Source organism: Prionailurus bengalensis, chromosome E4 (assembly GCF_016509475.1).
Source record: "Prionailurus bengalensis isolate Pbe53 chromosome E4, Fcat_Pben_1.1_paternal_pri, whole genome shotgun sequence".
NCBI classification, from domain to species: Eukaryota; Metazoa; Chordata; class Mammalia; order Carnivora; family Felidae; genus Prionailurus; species Prionailurus bengalensis.
In genome coordinates, this window is record NC_057360.1 from 55,874,821 (window position 1) to 55,900,701 (window position 25,881).

A 25,881-nucleotide genomic window follows, 5' to 3' on the forward strand; every position below is an offset into this window, starting at 1 on the left:
ATGAACTAAAAGGTTAATGGAAGGGGAATGGTAAGTCCAGCCCAATACAGAGAAAGAAAAGACAACTGGAAGTTTAGCTGGGTTACACGCAAGCACAGATAGCTAGAAAAGGCTTCAAAGAACGCAGAAACAGGATCAGAAAAAGGCACTCTACAGGTCAGCTGGTCATTCTCCCTGCACAAAGAAAAGTCACTATCTCAGCAAATTAAAAAATACATGTATTAAATTATCCAAAAGAACTATTGGGTCTTTCTTTTGGCCAATGTATTCTAGTAGTTTGTCGGCTCCTTCAGTTAGACAAAATTTCCAAGTTGTGATGATTGTTTGATGGTTTCCTGCCCAGCATCCATTCTTTCTCATTCTGATAAGAGTACCCATATTTGATTTTGGAGAATGATTTCTCTGCCATTGAGTGCTGTTTTAGTAAGAGTGTCAATCAGAATATTTAAGGACAAGCATGTGACCTACATGGATCCAATCAGACTCTTTCTCTTGGGGTTTGGAGGAAGGAGTAAAAAAAAGACAAAAAAAATGTTGGAACTATCTCAACGCAGTGGAGGTGCCCAGCAAAGATTAGCAATAGTTTTTGCCCTGTAGAAAGACTCGGTGTTTCCCTGATTTGTCCCCTTACTGAGTGTGCTTCTCTGGTTTTCTCTTCAGGTATGTGCCCTATTTCCTATCCTTCCAACAAATTCCCTTTTGCTTGACTTACACTGAATTTTTTTTTTTTTTGCCACCAAAAAAACTCCTAACAGATAAACATGTATTCAGCTTATTCTTGTTATGTGATATTCTTGCAAGGAAATATGTGGTGACTGATAACATGGGTGTATGATAAGTTCTCAGACATCAGGGTGGAGCAGACACAAGAGTATTAAACTAGAGAATATCATGGTGGATCAAACTGTATTTACTTGCTCAGTCCTGTACCACTACAAAACATTAAAAATGGCATGGTTACAGCAGTAAAAACATCTCCATTCTACATGTGTATTACTCAGATTCTAGTTAGTCAACTGGGCTCTGTACAGATTAGTATTAAATGTAATTCCAGTACTAAGGCTCTTTCTAAGGGAACCACAGATGTACTTCTGAAAGAATAAGGAGAACAAATTTTTCATTGAGATACAAGTTCTAGTTACAATGCACATGGATTTTTATGCCTAGGTGACTAACTACTCAATCTTGTCATCTCCCATGAAAATCCTGGGGGTGAACCATAAGGATATTGGATACTATGAGAAGGATCTTTGGGACTGTGATGTCCTAGAAGGGGTCTGTGGTCAAGGTGGGGCTTGATTTGCATTTGAATGATGAATAGCATTTGAAAAGAAAAAAGTGGGAACCTTCTAGGTTTTGGTGAACAGGTGAGGAAGCATTTAGGTACAAAAATACAAGTCTCATCTGGAAGATGGCATATGGGTGAAAGAGAAGGAAGGGGTCAGGTAGAAGAGTTACAAGAGAAAATACAGAAAAGCATGTCCAGATTGGACTGTGAAGGGGCAGGAAGGTAAGGTTAAAGGGGTTGGGTTTCATCAACTAGGTTCATGTAAGTTCTTTGGGTACAGAAGTAAGAGGATAGAATGATGCTTAGCAAGGTCCATCTAGTGTGGCATACAGGAGAGAAAAGTTTAGAGAACCTAAAGGTAGAAACAGTTGAGAACTGTGGATGTAAAGTAAAGGTTTGGAGGAAAAATGACATAACCCCAAAGTACAATTTTTGATTGTCATTGGTTTTGTCACCGAACTCCAGACATCAATTGTTTTTCTAATGACTCTCTCATTTCTTCTTGAAGCAAAAACCGGGAAATTACAGTTAATTGAGGATTCTAATGGGTTAGGCTCTGAATAATCAAAATTTCACTTTAATTGTTTGGCCTCCTTTGAGTCACAGACAGACCCCAGGTTCTACAGTAAATGCCAAGCTAGCCCAGTGAACAAATTCCTGCCATTTATGCTGAGGAATGGGGATTCACCTCTTGCTATTCTTCATTCATCTTTTCTTCCAAAATTTAGAGGGCTATTCAGTAAAATTACTAACTGTCTTTAGTTACTATCTTAGTTTTTCTTAGCCAGATAACAGAAATTTATGGCAACCATTCTTACTAGTCCTTACTCTCCCAATGAACAGGAAAATAAATTTTGTCTTGTACGTGACTCTCACTCAGTCACACTAATCAGAGTGCAAGAATGAGAAAAATACTAACGATGTGTCTGGGCTTAGTTGGAAAGAGCCACATCTGATTAGGAGCAACGTTGACCATAAATAAGAAGATGGGGCCACTCTGACTTGGATACTGTTAGTCTAGCAAGGCTGAACTTAAATACTAACTAAAACACAACTTTCTTCACAACGAGGATAGTAGATCCCAAGAAACACTAGGGGCCCTATTGTCGCCAAGCACCCATTCAAATATTCCTGGGAAAACTTATAGTTGAACTGATTCATCTAAGGCATACAAAACTTACATCCTTCTCTGCTACATGCATGGGGTGGGAGAAAAGATCTCTGGGTCTGAGCAGGAAGAGGGAATATTTACCCTAGATGCTAAAATGGCATTAGAATTACTTTGCAAACCACTTTTAATATGAAAAATAGACCAGAAAGTAAAGACAGTATTTTGCAGGAAACTTTTTAACTTAAAAATTTGTGTTAGCATGTTGCAGACTTACAATGATTAAGTCTTATTTAGTTATTAAAATAATTAAATGATATGCAATTGAGACTGTTCATGATAACCAAAACATCTGTTGAACAAATGGCAAAGACAAGCAAGATTTGTTTGACAGATATAAGAGATCATGATTATTATCTGACTTGGATTTCTAAGGCATATAATAATTTTCCCGCCCATCATCTGTTATTTTAATAGATAATCAGGTTTCTCGTTTGGAATTCTGAGACCAGCAAGTAAAGCCTATAGTTTAAATGCAATTGCATGTGGCCAAATGTAAGTACTCAATGATATAAATGTGTTTAATTTCATCAAATGCCAATATTATAAATCTTTATAAAACAGCCTGATTGGAATTGGAGATTCATATTAGGAGGAGTACAGTTTGTTACAAACAGGTTACTTTCATCTTTGAAGATTAAGTCACATTCAAATGATTGTTTGATATAGGATGTGCAATGAGGGAGAGGCATGAGAAGAACATGGTACATGCTGAAATCAATCAAGAATGAAGAAAAATTAGTCATCATCATCATCATCACCATCATCATCAAGAAACATTTATTGAACCCTTATAATGGGTGAGACACTCCACTTACATACAGATAAACAAAAGCCTATATACATAAATGTGTTTTTTATACAATGGTAAACATGTTTTTAAAATAAATCAGTTTGGAAATAAGAGGAAGGGGAGAAATACCGTCACATCCTAACCAAGATTCATCCCACAGAGTGTTCACAGAAATGCTTCTTTTGAAATGATGTATACTATTCAGTCACGTTAAAGGCAGTCCAGAATATTTCTTTTCTCTGGTACAGTGGTTGGTCCACTTGGTTTTGCTATTTGACACCCTTTTGGCCAGGATTCCATGCCCCCCACCCTCTTTCTACTCTTCCCCCTGCCCAGCTGGTGTCTGGGTGTGGGGCTGAGGAGAGGCTATTGCACAACCCTGCACAGCAGGAAAGGGCCAGAATCTGGCAACAGGGCCCCTAGAGATCCAATCCAGCTGCTGTAAAAGGAATCTCATGGTATGTCCCCACCCTGTCCCTGACGAAATCACAAGTGATCTTGGAAAAGTTACAAGACCACTTGCTGATTTGTACAGACGTATCAAATGCAAGCAGCCCAGCCTGCGGCAAAAAGAGGGAACCAGCAGCTTTCAGGAGCAGCCTCACTGCTACGGTGTTCCAGGCCCCTGGGCAAGGTGTGAAAGCCCTCCCACTCTTTCTTAATGCAAAAGTGGACTCACAAACAATTACTCTCATTTCTGGAGGATATTGTGAGAAAACTCTAGGAATAGGAACGTGGTGAGAAAATGCTGAACGTTATCATGAAAGAAAAAGGAGAAACATTACAAATTATGAATATCTCATGTAGATGTATTTAAAATACGAGAAGACTTCAAAAATAAAGTTTAATAGGATGAATATGCTATCAGGAATGTGACAACGTAAAATGAAAAATTCTGTTTACTATCATTGTGGCATCTAATTAAATAAGCATCTAGTGTGTGTGTGTGTGTGTGTGTGTGTGTGTGTGTGTGTGTATGTGTTTGGCAGATTTCAGATCACAGTTTCATGCATCTCTCATTTAAGCAACGGCAGCCATGTGAGGGGAGCAGGGAAGCCAACACAGTTGCCACCTTGTAAATGAAAATACAGAGGTTCCGAGAGTCTTGGAGATGCAGCGCAGCCGTAATACCAGGTTTAGAATTAAAGTATTAAAGGTGTTACTGGGAAAGCTATGCCAAGGGTAGAGTTTTACCCCGAGGAATATTCTTGAAGAAGTTACCTGGCATCTGAGAGTGAGCCAGAGCAAGAAGCCTCATTTTAGAATTGCTCCTTGTTCTATTCAGTGCTTTTTAGATTGTGAAGTTGAAATATAAGTCTGTAAAAATGGACTTTAAAAGGATATCCACTGAAAAAACCCCACAGCAACATAAAAGGCAAAGCCAATGGTAACGTTTTATGTCAATCATCGGGATGCCAAGTGTTTTCTCTAGGAGAGTTGAGATAAGGTGAAAATGAACCTGTGGCTCACAGAAAGCTATTTTTCCTTTGCCTTAGGCTCTCCACCCCAATATTTTACTTTTAAATAGTTTTCGAGTGTAAACAGAAGTTGAAAGAAGAGTATCATGAGAGCCTGTATGCCAGTACTCCTTTGCTGAACTATTTGTAAGTTTGGTACAGATGTTGCAATTTTTTCACATTTATTTACTTATTTATTTGAGAGAGAAAGAGAGCGCAAGTGAGGGAGAGGGACTGGGAGAGAGAGAGAGAGAGAGAGAGAGAGAGAGAGAATCTTAAGCAGGTTCCATGCTCAGCACAGAGCCTGATGAGCAACTCAGTCTCATGATCATGAGATCATGACAGTGAGATCATGGCCTGAAATCAAGAGTCAGATGCTTAACTGACTGAGGCACCCAGGCACCCCACAAATTTTTCATTTTTAAACACGTCAGCTTGTCTTGCCAAAAAAGAAGACACTTTCCTTTATAACTGCCATAACCTTTTCTCATCTAGGAAAATTAACCACGTTTCCTTATTATCATCCAATATTTACTTCATATTCAAAAATGTTCAAATTATCAACAAAACATTGTCCGTACCTTTCTTTTCTTTTTCTTTTTTTCCCTTTTCTGAAACACAATCCAGTCAAGCTTCACACACTGGATTTGGATATTATGGGCTTTTTTTCTTTTTTATTTTTTTTAGCTCTTTTATATTAGAACAATCCCCCTACATTTTCTTCCTCTTAATTCAGACTTTTTGAAGAGATAAGGTCAATATTCTTGTAGAGTGCCCCATATTCTAGATTCATCTGCTTGTTCCTTGTGGTGAGGTTTACCTCATGACCATCCCCTATATTTCCATTAACTAGATGGTAGGTACAAGGACTTGTTAAGGTTTTTGGCAAAAATACTCCACACAAGATGCTGTGTACTTTATATCGTATGAAGGGTCCTGATATTAATGATGCTAAAGTTGGTCCTATGCTGTAATGGGACCATGAGATATTTCTACAGTAAAGGCACATTTTCCTTGTGAACTGGCAAGTCATATGTGGGATGACATTTGGTATCGTGAGGATCTTTTGTTCCCCAGCAGTATTCAATTGTAGAGTTGCAGTAGCCTTTCTTGACCCTTACACAATCATGAATTTTCTATTGTTCCACCTACGTTTGTAAACTCATACTATTCTTGTCTTTTCACATTATTCCTTATAAAGAAACACTTTCTTCCATCAACTGTAAGTACATTTCATTTTATAAGAACAGCACAAATGCTTAATTCTTTCCTTTAATTGTTGATTTTCAGGAAGTGGCATACAGCATAAAAACAAATGTTAAATGTTAAGAGAAAACCACTTGTTTGAGGTGTTCAGAAATCCTGAGGTTTTTAATAATCTATGATTAGATTAAACAAGCAGTATCTCTAGGGGCATAATCTGCTAGGTTACAGATTTATAAAAGCTAGTGGAGGATGCTGACTAGCTACAATCTACTTACTTTCGAGTCTGTTTGGATCTAGATGATCAAACAGTTTATCTTCTATTCAGGAAGATAGTAAGGAAAGGTGAGGTCTAAGACTGTGGTTAATAATGGAGAGAATAAGACTGTTGAGATGTCATAGGGAATTTTGGCCAAAAGCCATTGATAGGAAAGTATAACTATATCAGTGGTGCAGATGCTTACTACCCAGCTGGGTATTGGGGAAAGGGACTGGAGAAATATTACTCTGACTGGAGAAGAAAGAAAGTGACTTGACATCTTTTTCACTCTTCCCACTGGACTCAGTCCTCGCAATCTCCTTTTTACTATTTAAGTCATTTGGATTCATGAGAACACAACACTGAAGTTCCAGAAGAATGCAATAACTACAGATTTATTCTCCCTCCTTTTCATTTCTCTCTTTCACCATAGGACATAAAAGGTATTTGTTTCAATGCAGACCATGACCCAGTGATTCCCATGCCAAGACAAAGTCACTGAAAATTCTGAGATGCAGTGGAAGACTATTAGGGCTTTCCTTGTCCTTCCCTGCCCATCCCACTCCCCATTGCCTCCTCCCCCTGAAGAAGTGCACTAAAAACGTTGAGAACTAATAAAACCTATTGAACATTCTGTCTTCCTTTGTGAGGTGCCAGGAATTGATTCTGTTCAAAACACCATAGGTGGTGGCTCCTTGTTCCCAGCTTTTTGCCAGTCACTAGAATGGAAAATAGTGTGAGAAGAGGAGAACCTGGGAGACTACAGTGGAGGGAGGGAAGGTGGGAGGAGGGGGAAGCCGGTTCTTTGACTATAATAGTTTGCTCCATTACAAAAAGGCAGCCAGAACTGTGGTTTTCAAATTTGCAGTTAAAAAAAAACACGCACACACACTGTAGAGAGGGTGCCATAACACTCTCTCCCTCCCTGTCTCATTTATTTTACTTTGTTTCTCCAAAGAAATGGCTAGTTGAAAATATCACACTATGTCGGGCCAAAGTGTCTGATCAAACCTCACTTCCATGTATGTGGGAATGAGGCAATGAAGGGGCAAAGCAAAAGGGGGGCAGTCTGACCGAGGAAAGACCACCTCCAAGTTTCACTGTGGCAACCCCACTCTGGAGAACAAGCAGAACATGAATGCCAGCACAAATGTTAATGTAACAGGATAAGTGGGGGGAAGCTGCCCTTGGCAAGAGAACTGAGCCTGTTCATTTTTATAATATAAGAGAGAGTGTGAGAGGGAGATTGTGTGCTTGCTCACCAGGTGCATTTTGCAAGCTTTCCCAGTTCCTTTTTTCATTAGTTCCTCTAATATTATTGCAAGAGACTTCAAAACTATATATAAGAGGCTTGCCGTCTTGCTGTACTCACTTTGACTTCTGTTTGTGTTTCATGGTTTGCCTACTAAAAAAAAATGGGTTTTTTTTGTTTTTTTTTGTTTTTGGTAGTGGAAAATAAGAAGCATCTTAGAAATCAGTGAGCTTCAGTGTACAGGGGTTAGATCCATAAGCAAAGTTCTGGTGACATTGTTTAGAACCTCTTTGTCATGAACTTGCACAACTTATGACCAAGACCAGTGTATTGAATTTGTAGCATCTATGTGATGTCATAGCTTTTATTTACTATTGTTTAAGAATCAAATAAAAGTGTCTTCTCAAAAGCCAAGAGCACATCATAAGTTCTTTTCATCTCACAGTAGTGAGATAACACATTTTTTGTTTTATAATTGAAATTTTTTTTGTCTCCCCCCCCCAAAAAAAATGTGGTTTTCCTTTAGTATTTTCTGATACTGGTACCCTCCCATCTCACCCCATCCACTGGCTGATCCCCACCCTACTCTCAACTCTACCCCAAGTCAGGCAAGTACTTATTCTGCTTTTATTTCCTCAGGGAAGACATGACACAAAACAAATGCAGAAAGAAAGTCAATCCATGACTTTTGAGCTTCAAAATAAAATTTTCGAACTCATGGAAAAATGTATGGTTTGAATGTCCTAAAAGTTGGGTTTGTGGGTTCTCTAAGCCACTTGCCCAAAGGGAATCAGGATGTAGAATGATCAGACTTTAAAAATCAGCCATTTTTCTCTTGACATATATAAAGATTCCACATGCTACAAAGAGAAAAGAAGAAAGCAGAGGGTCTATCTAATAAAGTTGGAAGTTGGGTTGGGTCCCTGAGAAGTAGCTTGTGTTCTGCCTTTCCCTCCTTTCCAGCAGTTCCCAGTTTGAGAAAAATGCGAATCGAGGTGTGGTTTGCTCTGTCGTCAGGAGCAAAGATACATCCAGATACATCCATACTCTAGAATCCTCTTTGCACACACAGTGGTTCAGGAGAAGTAGACATATGTGGTAGGTCTAGCCAAAGAGGAGTCAGGCAGCATTAGTCTCTTCAAAAGAATGTGGCCTAGAGAAAAATGTTTTCTACATGCCCACATCAGCATACAATCAGCTAAGACAGTTAAGATCAATCAAGGACACAGCAGTGAACTGTGTAGACCTATGCCTGGAGTTAGATCGAGTCTGATTATATCAGAAACCTGTAAAGACTAATGATATGTAGAAATGTTACATATATTGGTAAGAATTCTATCTACAATATTTAAAAATCAGTTGGATGAAAAAGAAAAACGCCTATAAAACACTCTAAAATTTCAAGAGCTCTATAAATTAAATATGTGGTTAGACAGACAGACAGACAGACACACACACACACACACACACACGTTGAGATGAGTAGCTAATAGAAAAGTAAACATGATTGGAAAATTTCATCCATCCCATTCTTACTTTTATCTGTCCTGTTTTCATTTTTAGGACAAGTGGGTTTTGTGACAAGCAATTATATAATTGATATTTACATGTATTTATAATACCCAGTTCAGTATTTTTTCAAAGTAGATGTCACTGCTTCTAAATGAAGAAACAAAGACTTAATGACTCGGCTTAACAAAGGCAGGCCAATAAGAGAGCAATGAAAACATTTCTTCTGGAAGAAAATTGTGTAAGAGGACAATTTGGGAGAATACACGGTCAACCTTCTAGTGAAGGCACATGGACATTCATTTTCATGCTGCACTTTATTTTTTAAATTCCTTTTATATATTTATTTTTTTAGAGATAGAGAGAGTGCACGAGCTGGGGAGAGGAGCAGAGGAAGAGAGAGAGAGAATCCTAATCGGGCTCAATGGTCGGCACAGAGCCTGACATGGGGCTTGATCCCAAGACCCTGGGATCATGACCTGAGCCGAATTCAAGAGTCAGAAGCAACTGACTGAGCCACCCAGGTGCTTCCATGCTGCACTTTAATTCAAAATTGAACAAGGTACGCATATATGTATGTATGTATGTATGTATGTATCTATCTATCTATCTATCTCATTTATTTAATAGAGAATTAAGTCAAATTACCTTCCCTTGTCAATCTGTAAAACTTGGAGCTGACTTTCTTCACTGGTAGTTGGTGAACACACAGGACAACTTGTTTAATGTAAACCTCAGAAGTATATAATTTGGAACATAAGCCTACCACCAAAGGAGGGGGGGAACTATGCATTACTAGAAAAAATAGAAAGTTTTTTTAATCACTCCCTATATCAAATTATCTGGACTACTACTTCATTTTAAGGGTATAAAGAACAGGATGTAAACTTACAATAATGTTGCCTATTACTTAAACTCTCTGAGTGTACAGGGTGATACAATGTGAGTGACAAAACGTTATCTTTCTAATCGCATTGTGGACCAGAAATACGGAAATTAACTTGTAGTAGGATGGTTTTAGGATAGATTTTAAGACCATTTGTAAAATCCTGGAAGGCATTTTCCAACAAGGTCATGGGAATTATCAAGAAGGTAAATCTTGGAGGTGGTAACACCAATGCTAAAATTTAAACAATACTGAGAAAATGTTAGATATACAACCCTTTGGGGTGATTGGAAAGTCATTATTCCTGGAATAAGAGAATTGAACAAGTAATACCTTGAGGCTCAAAGACTTCAGAATTTCCCAGAACTAAGATCTAGTCTCTGATGTGCTAGGCCATCCTTAGTGGACAGAAGTCAATGACCTGGTGAACCTATGAAGTCTTTCCTGTCTTCAACATCTGTGATTGATAAAAATCATGCCAGATATTCTCAAACTGTTTGCAATATTTGGCTACATCCATCAGTGAAATGTATTGTCTATCTTTTCACTAAATGAATGTCAAATAAGTTTAAACTAATTGAGATATTAATGTTTTTACTCGCTGTCATCATGACATCCCTTTTAGTCTGAACTCTAAAACTTCCTTATTCTTTGATTGTAGGAAAAAAACAATACAGTGAAAGTTTGAAAAGCTAGTATACAAAACCAAGCAGCCTAGGAGAGTGAAATGCTTGTCCAACAAATATTTCCTTTGCTTGGTTTTTGCAGGCATATTGCTAAAAATGAGGAAGGTCAAAGTAGCTGGAAGTTATCATCAGACAAGAGTGTCAAATCTTAGCATTTCTAACTTCTATATCACGATCACCTGAAAAGCCTTTTAAAAATTTAGATTTCTGGGTGTTAATCTAGACCTCCAATCAGAATCTCTAGAAGGCTCCAGGTTCTATCATCTGCATCTTTAATAAGACTGCCAGATGGTTTTTCATATTCTAAATTTATGAATGAAATGTCTAATAAAAATCAGGTTGGAAAAATTTTTATTCAGATCGCATTTTAAATGAAACATGGAGGTGATAAAATTTAATGCTTAATGTTTCAAATTACCTTAAAAATTCTGGGTTGCTTATATATCTTGGCACTTGTAAATAATACTGGCATGAACATAGGGGTGCGTATATCTTTCAAGTTAGTTTTTTTTCTTTGAATAAATAGCCAGTAGTGGAATTTCTGGGTCAAGTGGTATTTCTATTTTTAATTTTTTGAGGAAACTCCATACTGTTTTCCACAGAGTTTGCACCAATTTATATGCCCATCAACAATGCACAGGGGTTCCTTTTCTTCACATCCTTACCAACACTTGTTCTTTTTTTTTTTTTTATACTAGCCATTCTGACTGCCATGAGGTGATTTCTCATTGTTGTTTTAATGTGCATTTCCCTGATGATTAGTGATGTTTAGTGTCTCTTCATTTATCTGTAGCTTTGAGTGTCTTCTTTGGAAAAATGTCTATTCAGATCCTCTGCCCATCCACAGGTAAATGGATACAGAAGATGTAGTGTACATATATATATATATATATATACACATATATATGTACATATATATACATATACATGTACATATGTATATATGTATATACAAATACCATATAATTTCACTTGTATGTGGAATCTAATAAATAAAGCAAGCAAACAACAAAAAAACGGAAACACATTCAGATACAGGGAAAAAAATGATAGTTGCCAGAGGGGAGGAGGGTGGAGGGATGGGCAAAATAGGTGAAAGGAATTAAGAGATACAAACTTCCAATTATAAAAAAGATAAATCACAGAGAGGAAAAGCACAACATAGGGAATACAGTCGATGATACTGTATTAACATTGTGTGGTGACGGATGGTAACTACATTTGGCATGGTGAACATTGCATAATGTATAGAATTGTTGAATCACTACATTGTGCACCTGAAAGTAATATAATGTTGCACATCAACTGTAGTTCAATAATAAAAATTAAAAACAATACTGGTAAGAAATGGAACCATAGGTATCTGTATAAATGCAGAGTTATCTCTAAACTATGTCTATTGTGTAAGAGTTTTATAATTGATGCCCTGATCTTTATAATTCTCGTGCCCACATCGAATCTCACAACCGTTTCTTCTCTTTTTTCACTTTGTTTTTCTTAATGAGTCAACTTAATGGAGTCAGTCCAAAGTATTTAAATTTTAAAAATGTACAATCCTAATTTTATTGGTTTGTGTAATATTTAATTAAAATACACAAATTCCTTAAAAACACAACTGGCATAAGCAAATTCGGGAACAAATAAAACCGACCCCTGATGACTCGACTGCCGGGAGTAGAAGTCTGTGAGAAAGAGGCCTTCCGGTGGCAGGCACTCAGTTTACCAGTGAGTGTAGTTTGTAGAGGGAATTCTTGGAGACTTTGGTGATCTGACCATTTGGTAAGAGAGTCCCTACTCTATTATTATTCCCATTTAATACACAAGCATAGCATGGCACTCGGAGTAAGCAATTCAGACACCTATTTTCTGAGCGACAAAGACAACAATTAACCATGTCATTCTGAGATCAAGATGGTTCCTTCCTCTCATTCTGCCCGTATGTGTGCCCCCTTAACATAATTTCCTCTCCAGAACTAGCTTTGCTGATAGTTGGGATAATACACTCCCAACTTCTTGTGATTGGAGAAGTCTTAAGATCCCCCCCTATCCAAGAAGTACTTCTTGCAGGTTCTGGAATGTCTGCTTGCATTCAGTTGTTTGGCTCTGTGACTGAGGTCCTCAGTGGAAATTCCAAACACATTAGGTGAGAGAGTGAGAATTCTAGATCTTCTTCAAACATAAAATGCTAGGGGAATGCTGGGTTCTATGAAAAAAAGTGTTTGCCAGTATATTCTTGTCATATACGGAAAGCCTGGAGGCACAGGAGGTTGAAACCCTGGGCCTAGAGACTGTATGAAGGACCCAGGGACCCAAGCAGGTTGGTGGGTGAAGGAGGGCAAAAACCAAAATCACTTTTTCCCATTTCATGCTAAAGGTAGGGACTGATTTTTCAGGCCTCAGTAACATTCGATGTCTAAGAATCTGAAATGCCTACTGTTTGTTTGCTAAATTAGAGAACATTTATTGGCATTTCTCTGCATAAAAATTACATGGGGAATTTACAGATTTATAGAAATTTATAGAATAAATCTAATTCTTTTGAATGAACTTAAAGGTAACTTTGTCATCTGACCCTGTCCACCTTTCCAGCCTCACCCACCTCAAAATTCTCACCAGTTCACAATACAACAGGGTCTTTTAGGCCTTTGCCTGGAGTTGTTCATTGTCTCTACTCATAAAACTCCTCTTTTCTTGCAGAATCTGGCCAAACTACACCTGTCTAGTAATTAAGTCTTCTTGTTTGTAATCTCAATACCACCTTGTGCCAACTCTATTGTTGGTTTATTGCATTGTATTTTAATCTATTACATGTCTGTCTCCCTCACAAGACTGGAGTATCTATTTCATTTTTATATTTTTCATGCTACTTAGAAGAGGTAAATGAGTGAAATTAACTGAAAGAAGCTCTGAGGCCTCAGGCGCCAAACCATGGGTGCTCAAAGGGAATGGAGTTAAAGGGTGTCAGCCCAAACCCTAGAGCTGGAGGGAACAGGGTGCTAGCTCCACAGTCTCACCTAGCCGCTCTGACAGCCATGGAGACCAAAGCAGCTCTCTGTAGGCTGCCATTGAAGGAGACTATTTTTCCCTTTTTCAGTTTTGGGCCTGAGGCAGTTACCTTTGTCTCACTGGCAAATGTATGTTTTGCTGCAATTCAGCCTGTATCTGATGCATTTTAAGAACTTAAACTTTATACCACAAGTCCTGCATCTACAATTTTCCATCTATCCTTGTGGGCTGCACTGCTTTGATCCCTCCAGGGTAAGGCTGCTCTGCTCTCCGTCTCTGTTACTTGCATATTATTCAACGACATCAATGGGGCTATGGCATTGGTAAATCAAAACGTGTGCAGGACAATGTAGGCCTTTTCTAAGTTGAATGCCTTGTGCATGAGAACAATTAGAAGCTTTTCATTAGAATCTCAAATGCTGCCAGAGTGTTTTTTTTAAAGACAAGTTATTCAATGTATAACAAAACAAGTTTCTGTATTTTTTTTCCAGGCAAAGCCAAATTACTTTTCCTATAGCCAAGAAACTACAAGGGGGACAAAGTCATGAAACCCACCCCTAGTCATGTACCTTTTCTTTCATCAACAGGATTATCCACGCAAAAGAATTCTCAGTACTTCTAGGGGAAACTTGGAAGACACTGGAAGCAAGGAGATCCCAAATTAAATAAAGGTAGATTTCAATCCAGGGATTTCTTCAAGATTTGATTATCTTTCACTAGAATTTTTCAGCCAATGTCTAAAAGAGTCAAATTCAAATCAACAAGCACACATCTTGTGAGACTGCCAGGGAGGAGGCCCTGAGGTTACAGAGATGCTGTTGTTTCTCTACCTCTGAAATCGTGCTTTGTATTTATTCATATGACAATGTTCTAGTCATTGGATAAAAATGATCACAATGGGTAGAGACATTTGGGCTCAGAGGGGGCCTAGCATGGCCCCAGCTAGCAGACAGGCAGAAAGAGTTCATATCCCTTTACCATATTGATATAGGCAGAGGAACAGGCAAAGTTGTCTCCAGTCACGGCAGGTGTACTGACCAATGCCTTGAGAAAACCCGGGCCCATAGCAAAGCCCCAGCATTTGCTTTAAGTCCTGCAGGCATAAAAATGACCTATAAGTCCATGACTTTCACAAAGCCTGCAAAAGAAATAGTTTTAACTTCTATCAAATTGCAGTATCTTTCTAACTAACTGAAGTTAGAAGTTCTTTTAGAAGTCTTTTTTTTTTTGGATGCACAGAACTTAAACTAGAGATATTCTAAGATATTATAACAGCTCTTACTAAAAATTTAGCATCATGGTGAAGAAGCATAATAACATTTATGAGGTTTTGCTCTGTGCTAAATCACTTACTCCTCAGGAAAAAAAAAAAAAACCCAATGAGGAAAGAATTGTATTATCTTCATTCTACAGATGCGATGGCTCCAGACCCTGGGCTAAAAAGTATGCTAATAAGTCAAAGTGGCATTATTTATAAGACTTATTATAATCTAGATCTCCAACAACAGAGGATGCAGTTGTTAGAAGATAAATAGAAGCATAGTAAAGACTTTAAGAGTTAATCTGGACAAAAATCAATGCCAATCAGGCAGCACTAAACCAGAAATGGTTAGGAACATTCCTTGGCAGGAGCCAAAGGAAAGACTTATATAGAGAAGGTGTGGAAGCAAAGAAAGAATATTACTTAAAAAAAGGAAAACAGGGGTGCCTGGGTGGCTCACTTTGTTAAGGGTCAGACTTTGTCTCAGGTCATGATCTCGTGGTTTGTGGGTTCGAGCCCCATGTCGGTCTCTGTGCTGACAGCTCAGAGCCTGCCTGGAGCCTGCTTTGGATTCTATGTCTCCCTCTCTCTCTACCCCTCCTCTGCTCAAGCTCTGTCTCTCTCAAAAATAAATAAACATTAAAAAAAAACCCAAAAGATAGTATTGATTGGCTTTAGCTTGAAGTCTAGTTGGCAGTTTGCGCTTTAGCATTTTGATTTCATAACCTTGAGGCATTTACAGGCTTAGATTTTGGTTTGCTTATGTATATGCCACCAAGGCATTTCAGCCCATCAGTCTAATGGACTCCTTATTTAATTAGTTTAACAGAGCACCTAAATTATGACTCACTTATGCAATTAAAAACCATGTAGCCATAAAGCAATGCAGTAGAAGCATTGTTGTTCTTGATATGGAAAGATAAACTTTCAAAGTCATATAGCAATATGCATGAATATTTATAAAAAAGGATACATAAAACTGTGAAATATATTTATTTAAATGAAAATATAGAAGTGTAACCAATTCTTAAATATTATGTAAAATCTAGGAAGATATATATAAAATTGTTAACAGTGGTTATATGTGGATGATAGGAAAATGGGTGTTTTCTCCCTTTTGTTTAAATGTATTTCCCATTTTTACTACAGTAATCACAAAGTGTCTAATTCAAAAAGTTACATAAACTAAAAATAAAAAGATGCCTTTAAACATAAGTGGTTTTGTATTAAAAATGGAGTTCTTTTGTGTTAAGGTGACAGAAAACTTATATTACAGATTTGCAAACTAGCAGCCATGAAGAAGAATGCCCTTTTTGTGCCCATGGGAAACCCTAGAGAAAACCCCAGGAGGTGGGTGATATCCTCAGCTACAACTGAGTTTCACAGACTTGCTGGGCCCTGGTATCACATCTATGCATTCACTTTCCTAGACATCATATCTCATAAGAGATGGAAACAATCGTTCTAAATTTAACCAATTGGAAAACAGGAAGAAACTTAGACAAGTCCATTGTATAAAGGACTGTAATCTATAAAAGGCACAAAAGCCCATTTTCTTACAGAATGCCCACAATGGAATTATTTCAGGGCACGAAAAGTATCCTTGTCACTGAGCCTTTACAATACTCTGGAAAAAGTTTTTAATCTTTCTCAACTTTAAAAGAATACAATCAGTGCTTTTTATCTTGATACTTAAAGAAGAAGAAAAAAACTAATTAAGAAACATGAAAGATCTTCAACAATTAAAGAAACATGGAAGAGACACCTATGTTCGTCGTATATGAAGAAGCTGTGGTTGCTCGGCTGTGGTTGTGATGTGGTCTTTGGTTTCACGAGGAAATGTGGCTATTTACAGGGTCTAACGAAATCCTCAACTGAGAGAAGAATAATGAGTGGCGGATCTAGACTGAGTTTGACTCTAATTCCCGTTCCATTTATATATATTATATATATTTAGTTGTTTATTTATTTATTTTGAGGGAGAGAGAGAGAGAGAGAGAGAGAGAGAGAGAGAGAGAGAGAGAGAGAGAGAGAGAGAGAGAGAGAGAGAGAATCCCAAGCAGGATCCATACTATCAGTGCAGAGCCCAGCATGGGGCTCGATCTCACAAAGTGAGCCCAAATCAAGAGTTGGATGTTTAATTGATTGAGCCACCCAGGTGCCCCTAATCCCAGCTTCATTTATAACACCTTCCCTGGAAATGCTCATCCCCATTAGATTTCCACCTGGTCTCATCCTGACCATCCTTTTTTTGTTGTTTTACTTGCTTTTTTGCCCCATCCCCAACACATCAGCATTTCCCGAAGACTTCTCCTCAGGCCTCTATTGCTTTACTACCCTTCCACCTTCACAGCTGGTCAAGTAACTGTCAAATGTTAGTCCTGGGACAGCTGGGGAGGCTTCATGGAGGAGGGAGATTTTTAGAGATAGGATGGATTTTAGCTGGGAGGATGTATACAGGGGGAAAGGTATCTCAAATAAGGGGAACAGTATTAACTAAAGCACAGAGAGAGAGAAGTCCTGGGTGCGTGATGGGGACTGCTGTTTTGATAGGAAACTGTTTGAGCCGTACAGGGCAAATCCTGATCTTCCTGTGCTGGCTATTCAGACAAGAACTGACTTCATCTCCTCCTTATCCCTTATTAGCTTATGAGTTTATTCTGATGCTCAGTGTTCAGAATGGGTTGTTCTTATAACATGTTTTATGTCTTTGTTCCACAACTTAAAAAACCTGAAGCTAGCGATGTTCCAGTGATACATCATATATGGCTCTATTTGTACTTAGCTTATTTTAGTCCATACTTGAACCAGCAGGATGCTTACCTATTTCTTCTATTGTGTTGTTTTAGAATATAATAGTTAAAGACTGAGTCAATTTAATTTGCTTGGAGCAGTAGGCTACAGAACACCATGTAGAAATAGATTCATCATAGATGATTTTTTTAAATGTTTATTAATTTATTTTGGGGGGGGGGAGAGACAGAATCCCAAGCAAGTCCCACACTATCAGCACAGAGCCCAACGTGGGGACTAAACCCACAAACTGTGAGACCATGACCTGAGCTGAAACCATGAGTTTGACACTTAACCAACTGAGCCACACAGGTGCCCAGATATTTCATAGATGTTTTTTGACAATCTTTATAATGCATGATCCAATCTGCTTAAAACACCTTCAGTTCCATAGGGAAAATTTTTGATTTGACCTAGGAACCTCACACTTGAGACATAGTTGGAGAGAGAGAGAGAGAGAGAGAGAGAGAGAGAGAGATTGAGAAAGAGGGTAAGGGGGGGGGGGTTCCTGAATGAAGATGTCCATTAAAGAAGCTATAAATTTCCGATAAAAACAATTTTTAAAAACTAATACATACTAAGTTCTTCTTAAGTGCCAGACACTGTTTTAAATGCTATATACACATTAGCTCATTTAGTCTTTCACAATAACGCCATGACGTAAGTATTATTACTACCATTTTACAGATGAGGTAACTGGGGCATGTAAAGTTAATGTAACATGCCCAAGGTCATACAGCTGGTAAATGTTCAACAATAGTTAAGTGAATTTTGCCACATCAACTCAATGGAACTATTTTTAAGATCTTTATAAAGGCTAAAGAAACATTAAAAAAATTCTTAGAAGTTTGATGAAAAAGTCAACTATGATTATATATATATATAATGATTAGTGATATTTTACAATTATAGACCTAAATTGTGTTAGTCTAGGAAGGAGAAAAAAATAAAATGATTGATATATTAGGATAAGGGATTTGGTATTGTTTAGTTCTTTCAGTTCAAGTTACCTTTTGTGTAATTTTTAAAAATTAATTTAAAAAAAGCAATGATATGCTTTTAAAAAAGTAATTCTATAAAAACAGGATAAATGCTTTTTAAAAAGTAATTATATAAAAATAGGATCAATGTAAATGACAGCATACTTTTGTGCTTCTGTAGGAGTTTTTGAGAATGATATGGTAGCTTTCTAGACCTATCTCTTCTTAATCACTATTACCCACTATCCACTTTTCTAGATATCCATTCTCTTTTGGAAATGGAAAAAGTAACCCAGAGGACAAAGGTTATATCCTAAATTTAAATGTCATTTTTTCTAATGTCTTTGAAAACTGCTCTGTTTACATAGGCTAAGAGATACAAGAAATTGGGACATATTACCCAAGAAGCCAGATTGAGGTCAATCACCAATAGGTCTTTGTCTGAAATGGACAGAAATACTGCTTTTATCAGCCTCTTCATTTTGCTCTGTAGATGTATTGTTTGTTGTGAAATGAGCAGAGAGAAACAACTTAGCTGTTAAAGCTTCGTTGTATGCTTGTTGGCAAGTGCCGTGTAATATATTTGACATTCTTTGAGGTAGAGATAATTATGGCTTTAGTTCCCCACCGCACCCCATGCACACACATGCACAAAAAGTTTAAAGGGAAATGTACCCAGAAACAAGAGTATGGCAATCAATTTGATAAGATCTCCGAAGTAAAACCTTTACTTATCTGCATCACGGTGAGGCATAATCCAAAATAGCAGAAAAGCAACATTCATCAACTGAAATGGGCAGAAGCTCTTGAAAGGATACCAGTCATTTAGTAACAGCCTTTAAAATAATTCAAGGGAACTTCAGTGCAAACACAAACCCTACACCCACGGCTGCAAATCTCTGGTTCTACGGGAGAGGCCGGCACATCTGTTTCCACACACATCTGGCCCTCGACTACCTGCCCCTCCACCCTTAGACCGACACTCACAAAAGCCATGGGAATAGCCTACCATCTAATAGGAGGCTTTCCTACTTGCGCGTAGTATGAAATCATAAATCCTACGTTATTTCAGATGAGCAGTGAAAATGGAAACCTTTAACGTTTGTACTTTCCACAGGAAGTCTCAGTCCTCCCTGAACAGATGATTTTGATTTTGGAGTACACAGTGGGCCTTTAACTTCTATAGCTTCAGGGAGATGTTAAATTCCAAGACTCTTTCACTGTCCTAAAGAAACAGCAATAAAATGTGTTTCAGGATTCAATTCCTTCAGCTTCAGAAGCTGAGACGGATGAACTAGTTTGGGGGAAATGAGACATGACCCAACCCTTCACCTAAACCAAAATGACTCCAAATTGAACTTCTCACAAAGTTCACAATACTATGTAATAGAAGTTTTCTTAGAAAAGAGATCCCAGTTTTATGTTATATATTATCCTCTTCCAGTTGTGGCTTGAAGTAGAAGAAGTCTGAATTGGAGTTGAAGGAACAGGCACATCCTTTTTCTCTTTTCAGTGCCTGTTAGCAGTCCTGGAAGACCAGCAAGAAGTCAGAGAGGATGTTTTCCTTCTAAGCCATCACTGAAGCTGTGACCTCTAGAACATCGAATCCGACTATTCACAAGCATTAATGTGGTTAAAAACAATCTTTAGGGAAGTTCATAAGACCTTGTCTCAACGGATCCAAGATATGTTCTGAATCAACCTACCTTAACATCAATTCATCTTAAAATTTCTTTTAATCAATAAAATAATAATTTTTAAGCCTTTGTAATTGACCATATATGAATTAGAATCGATCATATATGATCACATAGGAAGTGCTGCTATCAAAATAAAGAAATTAAACATTACATAGATTATGTCCCTAAAGTTTTTCAAAGAATGAATGACTCCTTTTATCATCTCTGCAATCTGGCCTGTGAAATATAAGACAACCGGCCTGTGGTTTTGTCTTGTGGCTGTGGAAGAGAGAAAAGGTTACCGGTTCTTACACGGAGTGACGCTATGTATTCAATCCTTTCATTGGAACAAAGACCACAAAACTGCCAGCTACTTGGGAGCAGAAAGCACACCAACGGCAGCTAGAATGGCACTTGATTCCTGGCTACATTTATGTGAATCTGGATAAGCTACTTAATTGTTGAGCCACCCCCTGCCTTTTTAAAATTCATAAAAATGTCAGGTACCTACTTTATGTCTTTATAAAATGCCTGCACGTAACAGGTACTCACTACAGGCTATGCTACTTCTACCCATCAGCCATTGACACGAATCAGGCAACTATTGCCAAACAGTAGTGTGCATTTTTAAGAGGATGCTTGAGCTTAATTTACAAAAGACCCTAATTCCCTTAGTTGTTTTTAAAGATGTATCTTGGGGCGCCTGGGTGGCGCAGTCGGTTAAGCGTCCGACTTCAGCCAGGTCACGATCTCGCGGTCCGGGAGTTCGAGCCCCGCGTCGGGCTCTGGGCTGATGGCTCGGAGCCTGGAGCCTGTTTCCGATTCTGTGTCTCCCTCTCTCTCTGCCCCTCCCCTGTTCATGCTCTGTCTCTCTCTGTCCCAAAAATAAATAAACGTTGAAAAAAAAAATTAAAAAAAAAAAAAAAGATGTATCTTGTATATCCTTGGGCAACAAAGAATTCAAATGTGCTCAGAAACAGCAGAGAAGACACATGGAGACAGGGAGTGGGAGGGAGATGCTCTTCAGGAATGGTGGGTTCTCTGACAACAAGAATCTGTCTGTGGGTTACAGTCTGAAGGAAGAGAGGATGATTGAGGGCCTGTTACGGGGAGACAGCAAAGGAAAGTTAGAGAGGCCAGGGACTATTCTTTGGTAAGCGTCAGGATGGGTGGGGATGTATTATAGCTCGTAGTAGTCTTAGCAGTGACTATCTCATGGTGGGAGGAGGGTGTGGGAGAAGGTGAGTTTTAAGTAAAAGAAGATAGTGTTTCATGTAGGGAGGATCAAGGAGACAAAAATGTAATACTGTGTCTGTCCCTCAAAGAAACCATAATATAGAAATCCCCAGTAAAGCTTTGTTTCCTTTCTTTTTAGAAAACAGAATGAACTCACAGTGATTGCTTTAGAAAGAGGGAATCACAGAGACAGCAAAGGTATTACTGAACTGTCTACATCTACATCTACATCTACATATAATTTAGGTATCTATTCAGTGTCTGGCACCAATCAGATACCTTCAGCAACTCATGTGTTAGATGATCGGATTATGAATTTGGCCAAAAAAAGTAATTTTTAATAAAGCTGCATAATAATTACAATGCTGTTCAATAAATTATTCTCTGCACTTTTCTAAAAGTTTGAACTATTTCAGATGTTTTTAAATAAAAAGAAGAAAAGAAATTGTAAGTATAAAAGACACACATGGTCTTGCAAATTCAGATAATCCCACCGGGGAAGTGTTTAAGTAATTGATTTTGAGTAACTTTGGCCTGAAAGTGAAGTCTTACTGCTTTCCCAAGTAATCTGGGGACTGAATGGGAATGCAGATGGTGTGATGGAAAATTTTAAAGACTTGACCCAAAATGCTCTATTCTTTTATTTCACCTTGTTGACTTGAACAAAATAAATCTCCATGTCCCTAATTCCAAGAAGCATCTGTTTCTTGTGGATATACAAGGTCTAAAAATGCATAGCATATGTGTAAGTTGCACCAAGAAATATGGCCATAATGAAATCAGGTAAACCTCAGACAATATCTACCTCAAAGGACTGCATGTTTGCATGTACTGGGTTTGGGAAAGACCACTTTCACACCAGATGTAATTAGTGCCATCATTTGTACTCAATTGAATTTTTGTTCTATTGTCTTCCCTCATTATTACAAGAAACTTAGAAAGGAGGAACTCCTAGCCTGCCCTCAGTCAATGCTGCTTTCCTAACATGGCTCCTGTCAGCTTCAACCAAGAGTTTCACTGTGTTTCAAGTAATTGTTTGGTCTCTTTGCAGATAATATATAGTAACTTGTTTACTGTAACTCATACCTTCTTTTCCCTAACAAGTGACTTTTTGGTTCACCCATTTCTGCACCTCCTAAGAGATGACTCATGTTCTCCACTGGCCACATCATCAAAAAGTCTTAATCAAAACCATGTTACTGCAATGTGAGTTTTCTGGGTTAGTTAACTTTCTCAGCTTTATACATCCCATTGGATGTAATTCTTACATAAGTCACTTACCGTTTGCATATGCAGGGTTAACTGTTCATTTACTCTGTGTGGCTATGTTCAACCTCCTTTAAGTAAAATTATATTTTACCTTCCAGAAAAGATATTCCCTTTCAATGCCTACTTTATGAAAGTCTCCCTTTTTTATTTTTTCAGAGGAAGTTCTTATCTTCTCAAAGTCTTGGGTGACATATTCGGAAAAAGCACTGGTAATGTATTCTAGTAAAGTCTTCCTTGACATCAGATAAATTCAGGCTTGCCGTTCAACTGAAATATAGTTTCCATGCTTTAGGTTTCAAGTTATCAATTAAATCTGTAACAATAGCCATCCTTCATAAAGTAGAACCGAAGGAATAGCATTATTTGTTTAATCTGACCTAGGATTATTTAACAAGTACCAAAGCAGATTTTTAGCAATTCTCTTTTCTTCTTGTGTATTGACCCTTGATCTACTTAATGAGGAATGTTTGCTTGAGAGAGCTTCAAGTAAGAGGCAGACACATAGCATAGCATGTTCTTTCTCCTCTCTTCTTCTTACTTTCATGTGAAGATTTGCCAGCTTTCAGGTCCCAACACAACTGAATGTTCTAAAGGCACGGGGGTTGATGACTTTACTTGTACCGCCTTCCAGAAAGAAGAATGTGCTCCATGGAAATATTGGTCTATTGTTGCTGTAACAAATATCACAAATTTAGGACCTTAAAAACAATACAAATTTAGTATCTCATAGTTCTGTGGGTCAGATGTCTGAGTGGCCTTGACTGGGTTCCCTGCCCAAGGTGTCACAAGGCCATAATCAAGATGTCAGCTGGCTGGGCTCTTACGAGGAAATTCTGGGAAGAATCCACTTCCAAGATCATTCAGGTTACTGGCAAATATCAGTGCTATGTGGTTGTAGGACTGAGGTCCTGGTTTCTTGTTGACTGCCAGGCAGTGGTCATTCTAGAGAATGACCATACTCCTTGGTTTATGGCCTGATTCTTTCAGCAATAGTGGATGAAGAACTTCTCAGACCATGAATTTCTTTGACCTCCCCTCGGAACCCAAGTCTCCTGCCTCTGCTCCTGCTACATCTCTTTGATTCCAGCAGAAGAAAGTTCTTTGCTTTGAAAAGCTCATGTGATTGCTCAGGCCCACCTGTATAGTCCAGGATAATCTCCCTATTGTAAGGTTTATAGTCTCAATGACACTGAAAAATTTCCTTTGGGCATTTAACATAGCATATTCACAGGTTCCAGGAATTAGGTAGTAGACATTTTGGAAGGGGGTGTTATTCTGCTCAACACATTGGGAGATGTTTTTTTTTTTCTTTCTCTGAGCAGAGTGGGCATCAGGAGATGAAAACATGAGAAAAACAGAATATTTTCTTCTGCTAGTTTAGCTACCAAGAAAAAAAAAAACAAAAGCTAGGTAAATTAGTGACTTTGAGGGCCCTGGGGAAATTCTCATTATGACATTTTAAGAAACAAAAGGTCACTTAGTATGTGCATTCTTGAAATCCAAATCATTTTGATAGTGCTTTCTCTTAATGATACCTCTTTGTATAAAACTGTGCTAAGATCTTCAGGCGCATTTTCTGCAATTTTAGGAGGGATTTGAATCAATAGAAGTATGTGAGGCTACAGTAAATAACTCAAACTCTTTGTTTAAGGGGGTGTTTTTGGTTTAAGAAAAGTCATTTTTATGAACCACATTTGGCACTGGAAGATGGTGGTATAGGTGTGTCTTAAGCTAAGTTCTGAGAAAGTTCATACTGGGTTTGAAGATTGTAGAAAGGAATTTCATGCATAGTGAGCAGTGCTACCTCAACTCTTATCAAGAATCCAAAGATATGAGTGTGGCTTAGGGGAAGGATACAGTTGAGTAAGCCCTTTTACTTGCCTGCTTAGTGCCCCTCATGTGGATGTATACAGGGTGAACAGAATGGTCAGCAGCCCCAAGAGTCAGGAATTTGTCAGTTTGGAGAACGAGTCTGGAACTAGAAGCTCCCTGGAATTCAGTTTCCCCTCATCCTCCTCCCCATTGAGTCTGCCTGCTCAGCAAGGACTCGGGTTCAGGTTCCAGGTCTTGACACCCGTATTGGTCATACGGTGTAACTCGCCTTTCTGCAGGGCCTCAGACTTTTCTACTGATGCTCACTTTGAGTTTCCCATGGCACAGCTTACTGAGTACCGTTGGGAAATAGAACAAGCAATTAGGTAGATTCTACCATATGCCGTTCACTGTTAACATACATTGTAGAAATTCACTTAGTCTTTAAAACCATCTCATAAGACTATGAGAAAGGCATTTTTAATTTCCTCACAATGAAATTGAGATTCAGAGGATCAGTATTCTGTTCAAAGTCACATAAATGTCACATAGAATTGGTATGATTTGAACCCAGAAAAATGTAAACGGTATGAGACTACCTGGCATCTTTCACATCAGTGATATTAGGACAAACTGTAAGCTTTAGGTAAAGATGCCACAAAAGACATTCTTTATCTCATGCATAACTGACATTTTTCTCGAATGGGTAGATTACAGCAGATCTCTTACTACTTAACTGGTTCTTTAGACTTGGGCTTTTGAGGCATTTCTAAGATTTTTGAGCTTATTTTTTCCTCATGAATTTTAAGATACTGATTCTAGCTATTTTCAATAACTGGATCCTCCACCACTCTCGTTGTTTTCCTGGACAACTTTGAACAGCAGGGGTTCATCCACTCTGCAGTTTGCCTGTACACCTTTCTGCACAGCAGTGAGCCTGCACACCCTCCCCACAGGAGACAAGCTCAGCAGCATTGAGATTAACTGGGAGCTAAATGCAGGCAAGTGGCCAAACCAGTGTGATAAGCACCTTGGTTTTGATGGAACACTTAAAAATCATTTTAACTTCTCCAGACCTGATGTAGTTAAAAATGTGGGGGTGGGAGGTCTTCTTGTGGGTTATACAAATAGCTTCACTCTGGCAACTCCTCTTAAGATTAGAAAGAATTGCACTAATTGGGGGGAGGGGTCTCAGTCACACCAGACTTCCTATCACATGACCTGTCTTTACTCTTAAACATGGTGGTTTTTATTTGTTTGTTTTGGTGATTGCATGACTTGGTTTACTATTTTCAGTCTATTAAAAGTACTCCGTTTCTCACAGAAAGGCTGTGTGGATACAGT